This window comes from Polypterus senegalus, chromosome 3 (assembly GCF_016835505.1).
Source record: "Polypterus senegalus isolate Bchr_013 chromosome 3, ASM1683550v1, whole genome shotgun sequence".
NCBI lineage: Eukaryota > Metazoa > Chordata > Cladistia > Polypteriformes > Polypteridae > Polypterus > Polypterus senegalus.
This window is the reverse complement of record NC_053156.1, coordinates 301,238,875-301,254,315: the sequence shown is the minus strand read 5'-3', so window position 1 is coordinate 301,254,315 and position 15,441 is coordinate 301,238,875. Positions and strand designations below refer to the sequence as shown.

The following is a 15,441-nucleotide window of genomic DNA, read 5'->3' as shown; positions in this document are numbered from 1 at the left end:
TGTTACGTTAATTTTAAAATGTTTCCTTTTCTTTTTCATAACTTCTTTAACACACTACTTCTCCCCTGTGGGTATTTTGCTAGTATTTAATAAAATTCAGGAGGTTAGATATCCAGGCCTAGTGTATTCCCACTCTGAAGTGATATTATAGCTTCTAGTAATTCTGATAGTGTCCGAGGTTTATGCAATTCCTCTGCACTGAATATCTACCTCTGGTATCTGTAATGTATCTAAAACATATTAGATTGTGTCTTGTTGGTGATGTCAGATATTTCATTCTGAACTTCGTGCTTGTGGATTTGTTGAGCTAAGATCTTATTAACCTTCTCTCCATGTTTATAGTAATGATCTAGTTGTTCTATAATAGCCATAAAATGCGATCATTCACAGAAATTTCTGAAATCAAAAGAATCCATAAGAGACATCATAGCTGAGTGACAAATCTATGTTATCAATCTGGATTGACAAAAGAAGACACAAGGAATAGGTATTCATGACTACTTTATTAAAATTTGACTAAACAGGGATTTTAATGATTAAAGGCTTCACTGGATGCTTGATGTCTCTTCATCTGAGAAGAAACAAGAAACAAAAGATGAATGAGCAGATTACAGCAAACATAACAATTAAACATTCAATGAAACGACTGCAGGACATCAAATGGACAAAAAAGCCAGTTGTCAGTTGAAGGGATGATACGAAGGAACCAAGATGGGTTATGACACACAAGAGAAGTTGTTTTAACAAACTTAAGTAAAAAAGAGTGAAATGATTCACACAAAGATGAATTTGCAGAAAACATCAGAAGCCTAAGAAATGTAGCAAACAAGATGAGACCACTCAGTCCATCAAGCTTGCTTGTTTAGCTAATCGCTAATTTGCTCCCAGTCTGTGAAATGCACTGGATTCAGAAAGTATTCAGGACCCTTCAGTTTCTATGCACTTTTTGGTGTTGTAGACTTCATTTCCAATGATAAATTGTCCGTTTTTGTCCATCAGTCTGCTTACAATAACCCACAGTGACAAAGTGAGAACATATTTTTAAGAACAGTTTGCCGATTTTTAAAAATCCTCATGAAATGTGAAATAGAAGAAGTTTGCAACCACCAGAACTCTTCCTAAAGGTGGCAGTCTGGCCAAACTTAAGGACAAGGCAAGAAGGGTCTTAGACAGAGAGTCCAGTAAAAATCCAATGGTCATCTGCTGAGATGTGAGTATCTGTGCGAAGGATGAATACCTCGACCACTCTTCATCAATCAGTCATTTATAGTAGAGAGGCTTGACAGAAATTTGACTTGAGTAAAAGGCATACGACAGTTTAAAGTGCCCTTAAAGTCTGAGGAAAAAGATTCTCTGGTCTTAGGAGACAAAAACTGAACTCTTTGAACCTGCCTGATACCATCCCTATGGTGAAACATGATGGTGGTATTATCATGTTATGAGGATGCTTTTCAAAGGGACAGGGAGACAGGTGAGAATTGAGGTAAAGATGAATGCAACAAAATACAGAGAGGGCCTTGAAGAAAACCTGCTCCAGAATGAATGCTACCTTAGACGGGGTGACGGTTCACCATTCAGCATTACAATGACTTGAAACATACAACAAAAACAAAGCTGAACTGGCTTAAGGACAAGTCTCTTAGTGTCCTTGAGTGACCCTCCTATTGTGTATTCAAACCTTACATTTTTACTTCCAAAATGTAATACTTTACTGGAATTAAATTTCCTCTTCCACGAATCTGCCTTAGCGTGTATGCTGTGCAAGTCCCTCTGTGATGGTTCTATAGATTCTTGATTATCTGGCACTCCACCAGGCTTGGCATTATCTGCACACTTAAGCAGCTTGCTATATGTATTTAAATCAAATTATTTATATAAATTTAAAATAACGACCTTGGTGCTAATCCGTGCTGGACACCACACTTAACATCACCCAGTTCTAATAAGTTTCCTCACACCTTGATCCTCTGCTTCCTGTGTCTGAGCCAATTCTGCACACATCTACACACCACAACCTGAACACCAGCATAAATCACGTTTTGAAATAATTTCTGAAAGTCAATATTAATAATATCATACACTCCACCCTGATTGTATCTTGTTGTTCCCTTCTTAAAGAATTCCTGCCTGTTAGTGAAACATGACCTCCCTCATTTGAACTCATGCTGACTGTTCAGTAAAATGTCTGCTCTTGCCATGTTTTTCTCAATATTTTCCTTAATATTTTTTTCCATATTCTCGTTCTCAATGTGAACGATTTGGTTTTAAGTTCTACATTGTATACAAAGCAAGTTCTGGGAACATGTGAGACTGGATACTTCACAGAAGTAAATGGACCAACTGAGATGGCAGCTAGAGTCAATACGGCTTTGCTACATCATCTGTGCTGTGACTGGCAGACTCTTTTCTTGATGAAGGTTACTGTATAATGAAGGACAGTTTCTATTCTACACCTGAACTGTGTGTGATTTTACTTCAAATCAAAAACCGATGTATACAGCACTGTATGACTGAAGTGCCATGATATACCTGGTCATTCCAGTCACATGAACACACCAAGCTGAAACATGGTGCAGTGTCTGTGCAGCAAGAAGGCAAAATGATTTCAATGAAGTGGAAGGACAAAAAAGACGTCTGCCACCCAGACACTGATCACAATGCAGCAACTGTCAATGTGCATGTTGGGGAAAATGTGGAAGTAAGCCTGGTGCTATGGTAGGTTACAAAACAACACAACAGGCAGCATTGATCATGTAGGTATTAACATTCTACCCTGTGTAGAGGGGCAAAATAAAGGTGCCAGAATAAAAGTAGACTGCTTGGGGTGCCAAGTGGGTAGAAAAAACTGTTTAATTTCAACAAGAAGCAAGCAATGGAACAAAACTAAAGGACTTTAATGTGTGTTTTCTTGTCAATAAATTGTTTCAATCAACCATTTCAGATGGATGTTGTTTTGGCTCAGGGTAGAGCAGAAGCCTAGTCAAGATCTAAAATGAGATGCCATCCTCCGTCAAAGGTCTCTTTTTATTTTGGACCAGAAGGGCCGGGGCTTGTTTTGTTTCAGTGCCCTCAAGGGATGTTACTCAAGGCTGTGACAGAAGAAGGAAATAAGACTGGCACCACCAGCGCCCCCTCTCTTCCTGAGGTGGTATTACTTTATATTGGCAAGACTGGAAGATCACACTCTGGTGTGCATGTGTGACTCCTGTCATGCAGAGGCAACATAAAAATATTTTACAAAAAAAAAAAATTCTTTCGACATTTGCTTGAACAGTGACTATGTGCATTGGTGACTGTTTCAAAACAAACTGCATGAAAGATGTGCACTAAATCAGCACCTTTACCTCAGTGGACACGAGACATTTCCTTTATACTGTAATTCTGTTAATATGTTGGCATTTTCATATTTTTGTTACACACAATTCATTTTTGAGTTGCTGACAATAAAGCTCAATCCCTTTTGCCCATTTTTGTCATGCCAAGGAGGGTAACCAAAGTTGACTGGGACACAGAAAAGGAAAAGACAGCGACAGAGTCATATAGTGTCTCACACTCGGTGCCTTACCTTTACTGGTTCAAACAAATGGTAGGGTCTGCAAAAGAAAGAAAAAATTAAAATGACGTACTCTGAAAAAAATGTCCACCACTCTGCTTAGAAAAAAATTAAACACAAATAAATCAAAAATCTCAGACTGAAAAGTCTACACTTCAAGTGGACATAAGAAAAGCGTGATAATTATGAGACCCAGGAAATTCACCAACCACTAGTAATAACAATAATAACATTTCTTTACATTTAGATAGTGCTTTACATAGTGAGTGGAGAAACCCTTCAACCAACATCAATGTGCAGCATCCATCTAGTTGATGCGACTGCAGCCACTTTTGTGCCATTATGCTCAGCACACATTAGCTGCTAGATGGTGAAGTGCTGAGAGATAGTTAGCCAATTGAAGATGGAGGATGATTAGGGGGCCAGAATGACAAGGCCTTGGTGGCCAATTTAGCCAGGATATCAGGATACACCCTGCTCTTCATGAAGGATCTTTTATGATCACAGAGAATCAAGGACCTCAGTTTTACGTCTCATCCAAAGGACGGAGCCACTTTTACAGCACTAGGCAAATCATCGCTGCTGTCTCGGATTGCAGAAGGTCGCAGTTTCATATTTTCCATAGCCTTACAGAACCTTCTTCAAGGACCAATGCATATCCTCAGTGTGTCCTGATAATTATACACACAGATATTGTACTATTTCAGCACTCCGCTGACATTTTCCACTGTCTCTTATCTTTGCTTTGCAGTGTAATTTCCAGTTTTATGCATCTTGTGTAAAAGAACAAAATTGCTCAGTTATTCTGTAATAACATTGAATTGAATTGAAAAAAAGGGCTACCAGGCCAAGAGTGGGTTCGGCTAAAGAAGTTAGTGCCAAAGAAGCAGAAGAAGAACAAGAGTGGGGAGAGGAAAGAAAAGGGTAAGTTAAAGGTAAGAGTGGGGACACTAAATGTTGGAACAATTACTGGGATTTACCAGATTTGATGGCGCACATGGGGCAGTATGATAACAACAACAACATTTATTTATATAGCACATTTTCATACAAAAATATGTAGCTCAAAGTGCTTTACGAAATGAATACTCAGTAGACCTGCTCACAGGACCACCAGTCTGGTATTCTGACATCCCCGCGATCAGTCCAACCAGTCTGTGACTCATCCTGACAGACTCAACAGGTTTAATTGTGTCTTAAGTCATACAGGTGGGCACAGTATATGCGAAAAAGTGAAAAACCAATGAGCACTGAGCTGGAAGTTCAATGTATATAATGTAGCTGCAAAGAATAAGGAATGCAGGCTTTTACGGTCCACATACAGAACAGGGGCTTGTCTGTCTGATGTCTTGTGTTTTAAACGCCACAACAGATAGAAAAATAAAAATAAAAGGTTTGAGATTGTGCCTCAACTCACAATACCTGGAAAGCATCCAAGCAGAAGCTGCTTTATCAGACATCACAACTTTGGCTGTCATAAAAGCAGGTTACCTCACGATATACTAGAAATGTGAAATTGTGCTTGAAAGCCATCACATAGTCATTTAATTTGTCACACCCTGTGATTTCTAGTCAAGGCACTAAAATCAGCAAGTTTGACACCCCCTCTGGCTAGAAGCTGTTTAATGGTCATCGGCTTTAGCAGATGTAAGAATATTAGGAGACAACCTATCAGGAATACCTCCTCCCCGCTAGATGGCAGCATCCCTTGTTGGCACTACTTGTACTAACACTCGCAAGGCATGCTGGCCAATAAGACAGGCTTGTCGGATTCCCTGGGGGTGGCCAGGGGGTTACTGCAGGGATACATGATCGCTACTTTGTTGAACTTCAACTTGAACTGGAATGCTACAAATGGGATCTGCCCGGACATTGTAAGTACTCTCAGGTCTAAGATTAAAGGAGCTGCTCGACTTCATCCAGGTGAGTCACAGTCAGGTGTGGTGATGGACTGGGAGTTCAGAATCAGCAGGAGAATAAAACCAGAACAAGCAGCGCCAGGAATGATTTAGAAAGAAAGTTTGAAATGAAGTGCAATCATTTGAGAGAGTGTGGAGGAATGGAGGGAGAAGAACAGCAAAGTTGTATTAAGAGAAATTGAAGAGATGTTGGGATAAGACGACATGAAGGAGTCCAAATAGGGACAAAGAGACATGGTGGTGGAGCAGAGAGGTTGAGGATGTGATAAAGGCTAAGAAGGAGGAAAAGAAGACCTGGTACCACCACTGAGGGAGGAAGATAAATAAATTAATAGGCAGACAAACAAGCAGGCAGTGGCAAGAGTTCAGGGACAGACTTTGAAGGAGTTGCATGAAAAACTGGAGAGAAAAGAGGAGGAAAAAACACTTTTAGCATAGCAAAGAGTAGGAACAAGGCATGGAAGGATTTTAGTCAGATAAAGCAGATAAAAGATGAGCAGGGTGTGGTCTTAAATAAGCATGATAGGATCAAGAATAGATGGAAGAGGAACTGTGAAAGGCTGTGGAATGAAGAAAATCCAAGGGTGCCATTTGGGGTTAGAGGCCCAAATTGAAGGACTAGTACCAAGAGTAAGAAGGGAGGAAGTAAAGGAGACACTAAAAATAATGAAAACTGGAAAGGCAACAGAACAGGATGGATGGAGGATTGGCCAGGAACAGGAGAAGAAGTTACATGTTGCAGAAATGAGAATGTTGAGCTGGATGTGTGGAAATACAAATAATGACAGAATAAGAAATGAGACAATTAAAGCTTACAACAAACATCAGAGAAATAATTAAGAAAGTTCAGGAAAGTTGGCTGAAGTGCTATGGACATATGATGAGGAGAGACAATGAATATGTTGGTAAAAGAAAGGTGGGGGAAGGAGAAAAAATCATGGGTGCCAAAGTGGAGGAGGATGGATAAAGTAAACGAAGATCTGAATGAATGGAGTCTGACTAAGGAGGAGGTGCAGGACTGAGCAGAATGGAGAAGGTTAATAAGTCACACTGACCCCGACCTTGAAGTGGGAAAAGATGAAGAGGATTAAGAAGACAGAAAGTAAGGAGAAATCCTGAAAAATGTTTCATTATTGGAGAACAGATATTAAAAATGGCTTATATCAGGTGGCGCCTTTTCAGCTGACATATTTCCGGTTAACAGACAAGGCCTGTCCAGGAAGACCCAGGACATCACCCTGTTCCCGTTATTTTTTATTTCATTATTATCTGTGCAAGGAGTATCTTGTTTGCCCATTGTTAATGAAAGTTGACAAAATAAGTAGGGGCTGATGAGATGGCTGCATTACAAACTTGCCAGAACATTACAAGAGAAGATCCTCAGCACCTTGTGATGTCTATGAATCGCAGACTTCAAGCAGTCATTGCATGTTAGGAATATGTGACAAAGACCTAAAAATGACGGCTTTAGTAGACCTGCCATTGCTGAGTTACAAACATTACGGTGCACTGAAATCGAGTGACCATGTAGATAAATTGTCATTTCTAAATTGTATGACCAATATGTACGAGAAGCCACTAATGTGAAAGTCTACAGCGTGCACTAAAATCACGTCTGAATTGTTTGAGTTGAGCAGAAGGGGAAATCAAATCAAAATTTGTTTTTGCTCCCAACAGTATGGAGAGCACTGTATGTGCTTTACTGTAATCAGAAAATCTCATGGGAACTCATTACAAAACAAACCATATTGAATAATAAGTTCAAATTATTTCAAGGTTCATATATTGTAATGTATGAAATTCTTACTTATTAGGCAGATTCTCTTATCCGGAGCTCCCTGAAAGAAAAAAATATTTTACTCATCAGAAGACTAAAGAACTGGACTTTGGTTTTCTATATCAGTGATAACTTCACATGACAAACACTGAACATTGACAGTGAATTAAATAAAAAATAAAGAATCCCTGATGGGCACTCAGATGACTGAGAGATGTTCACAGCTGTAAGAGAGCACCTGCTCCATGGTATGTGACGGTGCATCGTAAAAGCCTGTGGTGATCAATTAGCTGCCATTTATGCTTGCCTTTTGAAGACCTTAGTCACAGAATTGATGTTCCCACCTGCTCCATGAAAACAACAATTACCCCATTATAAAAGAAAACAATGAAATTCCTTGAGAAGCTGACATATAGAAAATTAAATGAAATGTAGACCTCTGGAATATCATCATCAACACGTCAGTATATTCCCTTGTATGGTGGATTCAGAAAGTATTCAGACCCCTCACCTTTTTTTTTATCATTTTGCTAAGTTGCATCATTGTGTTAAAATCTTCTAAATTAATTTTCTATTCATCAAGTAACACCCAATATCCCAGAATGACTAACAGTGAAAAATACATTTTTTCCAAAATAATGAAAAATACAAATCTTAAGTAACATATTAGGCTATTGTAAGAATGTATACCCTTTACTCAGTACTTACAGGAAATATACTATGTGTGATACAGGTCATAAAATGAATTATTCCAAATGTCATATATACGTATGTCTCTCTCTTTTATCAGCGCAGCTTTGACATCATGGACCAGAAGGTGCATACTAATTCAGTGTGAGCAGCAACACTCAAGAATAAAACTGAATAAAATAAAATTCACATCCACAATCATACCCAGTCATGCGCACCACTGACACCGACGTCCACAGTTTTCCCAGTCCCAGTCTCGTTCACGCACAAGATTTGACACTGTTTTCAAATAAAGAGGCGGTATAATAAAATAAGGTTGTTATACCACGTCCTTATCTGAAAACAGCATCAGATCAGGGGTTTGGGGGTGGGGTGGGTTGTGGGAGCGTGAACGTGACTGAGAGAATAAAACTGAAAAAAAACGCTAAGTTTTACAAATACAATAAATTTACATAGGCTGTTATAGATGCAAATCAAATGTATGGTTTTATTGTATAATATTAGCAATAAGAGCACCTCATTACTCAAAACAGGATATTTGGCAGGCGTTTAGGATCAATCCAGTGATCTCTTGATTACAAGTCAGCAGTTCTCACCGCTAAACCACAGAAGCTGTCATATCAACAGCCTACCCTAACGTGCTTTCTTTTTCATCGGTTATATTCTTGAATAAAATTACACTTGTTTTGTGATACTTGTACCTTTTGTGAAAGTGTTTATTTGATATTTGGACTCCAGGCTTCACACATTATACACTTCATGTCTAAATTTTGTCATTTATTAATAAAACATAAAAAATGTTTCTTTTTTAACAATGTGTTTGAATAGATTGTTGTAGACATGGAACAAACAGGAAATGCATGTATTCCAAATGACGATGTATTATTTATCCTCTACAACTCCAGCATTTCACTGCAAGATAAACGCTGAGCACTGAAAATCTTTGTTTGTGAATTGAGCTGCAGTGCTGAGGTTGATGGGATAGCAGGCTGCTTGCTGCTTGTGCTGATCGACACATATACAACACAAAAGACGCTGACGGAGAGGTGCAAAGGTTTTTAAGGTGAGCCAGGATTACGAGTCTTTTCGTAGGCTAAAGGGAATTCTAGTGTTAAGGATATCTCTGTACTTTGTTTCAGCTTTCCCTCAAACATTATTTCTTCTAAGTTACCAGCATTGTGATACTGCCACCACTATTCTTTAGAATTAAGAAATTGATGAGAGGTGCCTGGTTTCTTCCAGACATGATGGTGAACTTGGTTTCATCAGACCAGAAATTCCTGTTTTTCACAGAATGAGAGTCCATTAGGTGTTTTATTGGAAAACTTCAAGCAGACTTTAAATTGAAAACCATCCAGATACCAGTGCAGATCCTTAGCGACAGGTCACTTCTGTGAGACCTTTTATAGACCGGTGTGTGTCTTTCCTAATCAGTCAAATCAAATGAATTCAACACAGGTGGGCTCAAAACAAGGTGTACAAACATCTCACTGATGATAAATAAAATGGGTTGCACCTGAGTCTGATTTCTAATGTCATCACACAGGGTCTGAATACTTCTGCGAATGTGAGATTTCACTTCATTATTTTTATTACATTTTGCAAAAATGTCTAAAGTACTGTTTCTGCTTTCATTCCAAGATACCGAGTGTTGCTTGATGTGAGAAAAATGATGCAAATGATTTTAGCATAAGACAAAAACATAATAAAATGTGTAAAACATTCAAATGGTCTGAAACTTTATGAATCCTGTGTATGTCACACCATTGTGGCACACTTGGATAATAAAAACTGCTGAGACCGACTACTATTCATAGACAAGAGTTCAGTAAAGGATAAGTTTGGTATTTTTCAAGTCAAAGTTATTTCTTCACAAATATGATACAGATGTGGACACATTAGCTGGTCTACTTCTGGCACATTGAAAAAGTGTTGTATGCCCCCAGAAAAGTGATGACATTAAAAAGCAATTGTCCCTGTATGTCTTTTTACATATCATGGAGTAAAGCAAAGAAAATGTGAAAAGAGATCAAGTAGTGCTTCCACTAAAAAGAAATTCTGAAATGGCCTGGACACATTAGTTCAGGACCCCTTGAAAAAAAAATAATAATTGGATTCAAGTGATTTATCAAACTAGCTGTTCTCTTGAATTCGTACCACACGTCTCCAACCGTACAATCAGTCATTCTGACCATTGTGAACCTCGCCCCGGACACAGACAGGCAGACACGTTAATGTCACCCACAAACACATCTTTATTCATCTTTTTTCTCTTTTATAATTCCGCTCACCAACCCCAACTCCTTAGTCCAGGCCAATCCAATGCCTTCTCTTTTCTCCTTTTCCTTTTCTCTATCTCTCTCTTTCTTTCTTTCTTTCTTTTCTTCCCACCACCTCCTTCCTCCTCCAGACGTTGCCACTCTTCCACCCGACTCTTGTCAGCGACTGGAGGGAGGCGGCCCCTTTTATAGGAACCCGGATGGGCTCCAGCTGCTTCCCGGCAATCAGGAAGTGCCGGGCTCCCGGAATAAACAGGCACTGGGGCGCCGCCTGGCGGTGGCCACGGGTCCCTACAGGGCTGGGCTTCCAAGCCCTGTACCCGAGGCCCCCTGGATAACCAGGACGGACGCCCCCACTCGGTCTGGAGGAGGCACTTGCCCTCCTCTGGTCCTCCAAAGCGTCCCTGCCGGGCTCCAGCCCCAGCCGAGGACCGTACGGGATAAACCGGCATCGGGGCTCCGTCTAGCGGTGAACACGGGCCCCTACAGGGTAGGGCTTCCATGCCCTCGACCCGTGGCTCCCAACAGAACCAGGACGGACGCCCCCTCACGGTCTGGAGGAGGCACAAGCCCTCCTCACGTCCTCCAGTGCCCCACCGCTTGCGAGGACACGTAGGTCCGAACGGCACAACCCGAAAGGGCAGCACGTCCCCGGTGAGGGTCCTACTATGTCCCCAGGGCCCAACACGGCACCCTGGGACATCCGTCTTCGGCACCCCCTCTGGCGCAAACGTGCCCCCATGGTCCGCGCCGCTCTCGCCCCCGCTGTTCCCCGCAGCTGGGACACTATTGGCCTCCCGGCGTAGAGCTCTCCCGCGGAGCGGCCCGTTTCAGGAGGGCAAGTCCCTGACGACGTTGTCCCCAGCCGCCGGGCTTCGGCCTGTGGAAAAAGGAAAAAGAGGGCCAGAAGCACTGCCAGGACACTCACCCCGAGTGCCCTGCCGGTCTCCGTACCCGCAGTGCTCCTGCCCCCTTCCGACAGCCCCTGACTTGCCTGCTGAAGTCCTCCGTCGCAGGTTCCATGCCCGTCCGCTCGTTGAGCGTGGCACCGCTCTCGCAGGCAGCTCGCCCAGCCGCCCAGGGGATCTCCTCTGCCCGCACAGAGGACGACCTTGCCTATCAGGGAAATCGGCACTCACCCCTCGATTCCCCTTTTTATTTTGGGACGCTATAACGGCTTGAGTCTGCCTATGGGAAAGGTACAGACCCTGTCCGGTTTGCGTCCCTATAGAGCGACGGTAACTGTTGCAGGCTTGGGGTGTTGGGCGCTAGGACCCAGGGAACTCATCAGCCCGTGTCCTGCTAACCCTTTCGCTTTCACTCCCCTCCCCTTGCATACAGAATTCACCGACGCCTGCAGTGTCGGACAGCCCCCTACTTGATACCGTTCATTCGGATCACGGCCGAGTTCGGTGGGCTTTCCTTTATGCTGTACGGAGTCGATTCCACTTACCGTCTCCGCGGTACCAGTCCGTCCAAAGATTTCAGCGTCGCGTCATTCCGACGTCACTGACGCGCCCGCCGTCTCCTTCAGACTTTGCAGTTCAGCCTGGATGGCACCTAGCACCTGCAACATTGACAAGCACAGAAAGTCAGTTGACGATTGACCTACCTGCTTGTCAGTCATCGCCGCCTGCTTCCTGTGAGGCTTCTCTAGCCCAATAGGGTCTCTCCTTGGCACGAGATAGACGTTCCTTGGTCCCGCCTCTATACAATCATTGGCGGGCACACAAGACACCCCGTCCAATCCCGTGCCCATCTCAGGGAAGAATTTCCGGTCCGCGGCCATCTTGGCTCCACTCCTCCTGGTGCGACGCCATTCTGGCTCTTCAGGTTGCAGCGTCTTCTCCATGGCGGATTCGTTCGCCGTCGTGGTGACCACAAAGCGCCGCGGATCGGCGTACGATTGCCCTCCGTTTGGACCCGGGAAGCTCCTGCCTGCTAAACGCGAGTTCTGATGTGCCCTCCTGGGCCGACCGCCGGCAAGCAGGGACCTTACGTCCCGGATTCCTTCTGACCGAGGCACCCGCCCCGGCATGGACTTCACATACGCCACGCCGTCCCGGACGTCTTCATGGGCAGCAGCCACACAGGAGACCGCTGTACCCCTGCAACGTCCACTGAAGTTTTGCCGCACCAGGTAGGCATCCGACTGCATTCCGGTGGCGATCTGGGGAATTTCGCGTCTTTCGGGGGCCGTGAGCACTTTGCACCCTCGGAACCTGTGCTGGGTTGCCTGCTGCTCTGGGCCGTTCACAAAATTTTTATTTTGGGGTCCCCGTCTTGGCACAGACAGAGGGCCCCACGTTGGGCGCCATTGTGAACCTCGCCCCGGACACAGACAGGCAGACACGTTAATGTCACCCACAAACACATCTTTATTCATCTTTTTTCTCTTTTATAATTCCGCTCACCAACCCCAACTCCTTAGTCCAGGCCAATCCAATGCCTTCTCTTTTCTCCTTTTCCTTTTCTCTCTCTCTCTCTCTCTCTCTCTTTCTTTCTTTCTTTTCTTCCCACCGCCTCCTTTCTCCTCCAGACGTCGCCACTCTTCCACCCGACTCTTGTCAGCGACTGGAGGGAGGCGGCCCCTTTTATAGGAACCCGGATGGGCTCCAGCTGCTTCCCGGCAATCTCCGCGGACACACCCCGTGTGGCGGAAATGCCGCTGCGCACCCAGGAAGCCGTCCGGGCGTCCCCTGTCGTCTTCCCCCCGGCACTTCCTGGTGTGGCGGAAGTGCCGGGCTCCCGGAATAAACAGGCACTGGGGCGCCGCCTGGCGGTGGCCACGGGTCCCTACAGGGCTGGGCTTCCAAGCCCTGTACCCGAGGCCCCCTGCATAACCAGGACGGACGCCCCACTCAGTCTGGAGGAGGCACTCGCCCTCCTCTGGTCCTCCAAAGCGTCCCGGCCGGGCTCCAGCCAGAGCCGAGGACCGTACGGGATAAACCGGCATCGGGGCTCCGTCTAGCGGTGAACACGGACCCCTACAGGGTAGGGCTTCCACGCCCTCGATCCGTGGCTCCCAACAGAACCAGGACGGACGCCCCCTCACGGTCTGGAGGAGGCACAAGCCCTCCTCACGTCCTCCTGGGCGTCCCGGCCGGGGACCACACCATTTAAATGAAGAAAAGTCGTCACCCTGCTGTGTGGTGTCATTGTTTGTCTCACACTGAACATGGACCAGACAGAGCAAAGCAGAAAGAAAATGATAAACAAATACATTTTAGGTACTTACTGAAAATATTTATACTTACATTAAGTCATCTAAAGTTGTTTTCTTTTTACACGTGTAAAATTAGGCAATGCAGTTAAATTTTCAATGTGTGTGTTAACAATTTTAACTATTGAACATACTAAGTACAGTTAAACATTTTGTTGTGTCACCAAGCTTGGTTTCTTTGTAGCTCTTTATTCATATCCTCTCTGATAAACACATATTAGACTGTTTTTCCCTTCTTTCAACATGCAAGAGAATAAATTTCCGATTGCCACTTTCCACCCGTTCGGCGAGATGGTGGACTCCCTCCTTTATCAACTCCCTTCTGTTCACCATCTAATTTCCAAGTACAACACACTTGTGATTGGACTGCTTCTTTCCCCAACTGAAGATGCCCCTTGCCCTGCCTTTTGCTGCTGATTGGTCATTTGACTGCATTTAGATTTGACAGAAATAATCTTCCAAAAATTAATTCAAAAGGGGCTTCTAAAAAGTACTGAATGAAGGGTCTGAATACTTCTATGAATGTGAGATTTCAGGTTTTCATTTGGAATCAGTTTCAAAATGGCAAATGTCTCCATTCCAGGTATTAAATGTATGACACAATAATGTGTGCAGAAAGTGGAAAGTGGCTATGTCTGAGAAGACGCTGCAAAATGTATTCAATTTTTAGATTGAATTAGCTACACTGCCCATAAATATGGAAGGAGTAGAGCATTAATACTCACCGCAGCAGCCATTGCAAGAAGCAAAGTGATAGTGGAAAGGAAGCAAACTGCTTTCACAGCAAACATGGTGATTGTCTCAGCAGATGAGGTCTGATGATCTCTAAATGTGTGGGCATATTATACACTTTTATATTTTTAGACTATGTAAATATTCAATGATAAAATGAATATGTGATCTCACTAATTTGCATGGGTGTTTAAGAGGAGTTAATAGTAAAGCATTTGGCTCTTTATCAGTAATTCACAAAAACTAACTCTTAAGACCTAAAGGTATTTTTATAAAACCACATGTTTATTACAGGAGTTTTACAAATGAGAATAAATTATGCACTTTAAAGTGCAAAAACGCCTTTAGTTCTGAAATAATCAAGGCAGAAATCTAAGAAACAGTAAAATAAGTCAAAATGTCTAAATAAATCAGCTAGTATGAGCTCAGGCTGTCAAATTTCTTGAAAGAGCAGGTCTCAGACATATTGATAAAAATGAAGATAGAAGAAGCAGCAGACCTGACTGGACTTGGATATGAATGTCCTGTCTTGACCAATGGCTGAAGTGAAATAAACATTTGGCGTTACTCCTTGTACTCCATGAATAGCAGAGGTGTTGTCCTCCTTCTGTGAATAGTAGGGGGCGTTGCAGCACATCAAACTACCAGACACAACCACAGTGAAGTCCCAGATTCAAAGAAAAGGTTTATTATTAAAAAGTACATTAACAAAAGGCTTCTGCATAATCTTATATATAAACGTCTACATGTGGAAGTGTTTATGTTTGTCCAGCCTGGAAGTGAGAGCTGGAGTTGGGGTAAGAGCTCCACTTTCGAGGGTACACAAGTGAGGCCAGCAACTCGGCAAAATGAAACCTCCTAGGAGAGAGACGCGCAGAGTATTTCCTTTCATTTCCCTGACATCTCTACATTTCAATTTTTTTTTCAGAAGATTTCAATAGTTTCTAGGAACTTGTGCTTTTTATAGCATGGGCTTACACTGCTAGTAATGTAATATTAACCATAGCACAAGCTTTGTCCTCTTCCTCCCAACTCCATCTCGCCTGGATGATGTCCAGAAGCTCCTTTTATCTTAGACATAGGAGTAGTTTCAGATCAATCACACAGCATGTAGGAAGTACTTCTGGGTCAGGCAGAACTTCCGTCTAGTGGTATCTGAGTACTCCAATAGGGCTGCCCACCAAAAATGCAATTCCCATACAGCCTAGCAAGTGTCCGAATGGGAAGAACACCAAAGGGTATGAACTTTTTACTTAATGTATAAAAAT

The 15,441-nt window shown here is 43.1% G+C and overlaps 1 long non-coding RNA gene across 1 annotated transcript; it reads right to left on the bottom strand.

Annotated features, from left to right (window-relative positions):
* Positions 1-484: 484 nt before the first annotated feature.
* Positions 485-14,262, bottom strand: LOC120526365. The gene is made up of 4 exons (XR_005633136.1): positions 14,167-14,262; positions 7,280-7,310; positions 3,566-3,593; positions 485-571 (listed from the first exon to the last, which is right to left on the bottom strand). It is a non-coding gene; the product is annotated as an uncharacterized LOC120526365 (long non-coding RNA).
* Positions 14,263-15,441: the final 1,179 nt, after the last annotated feature.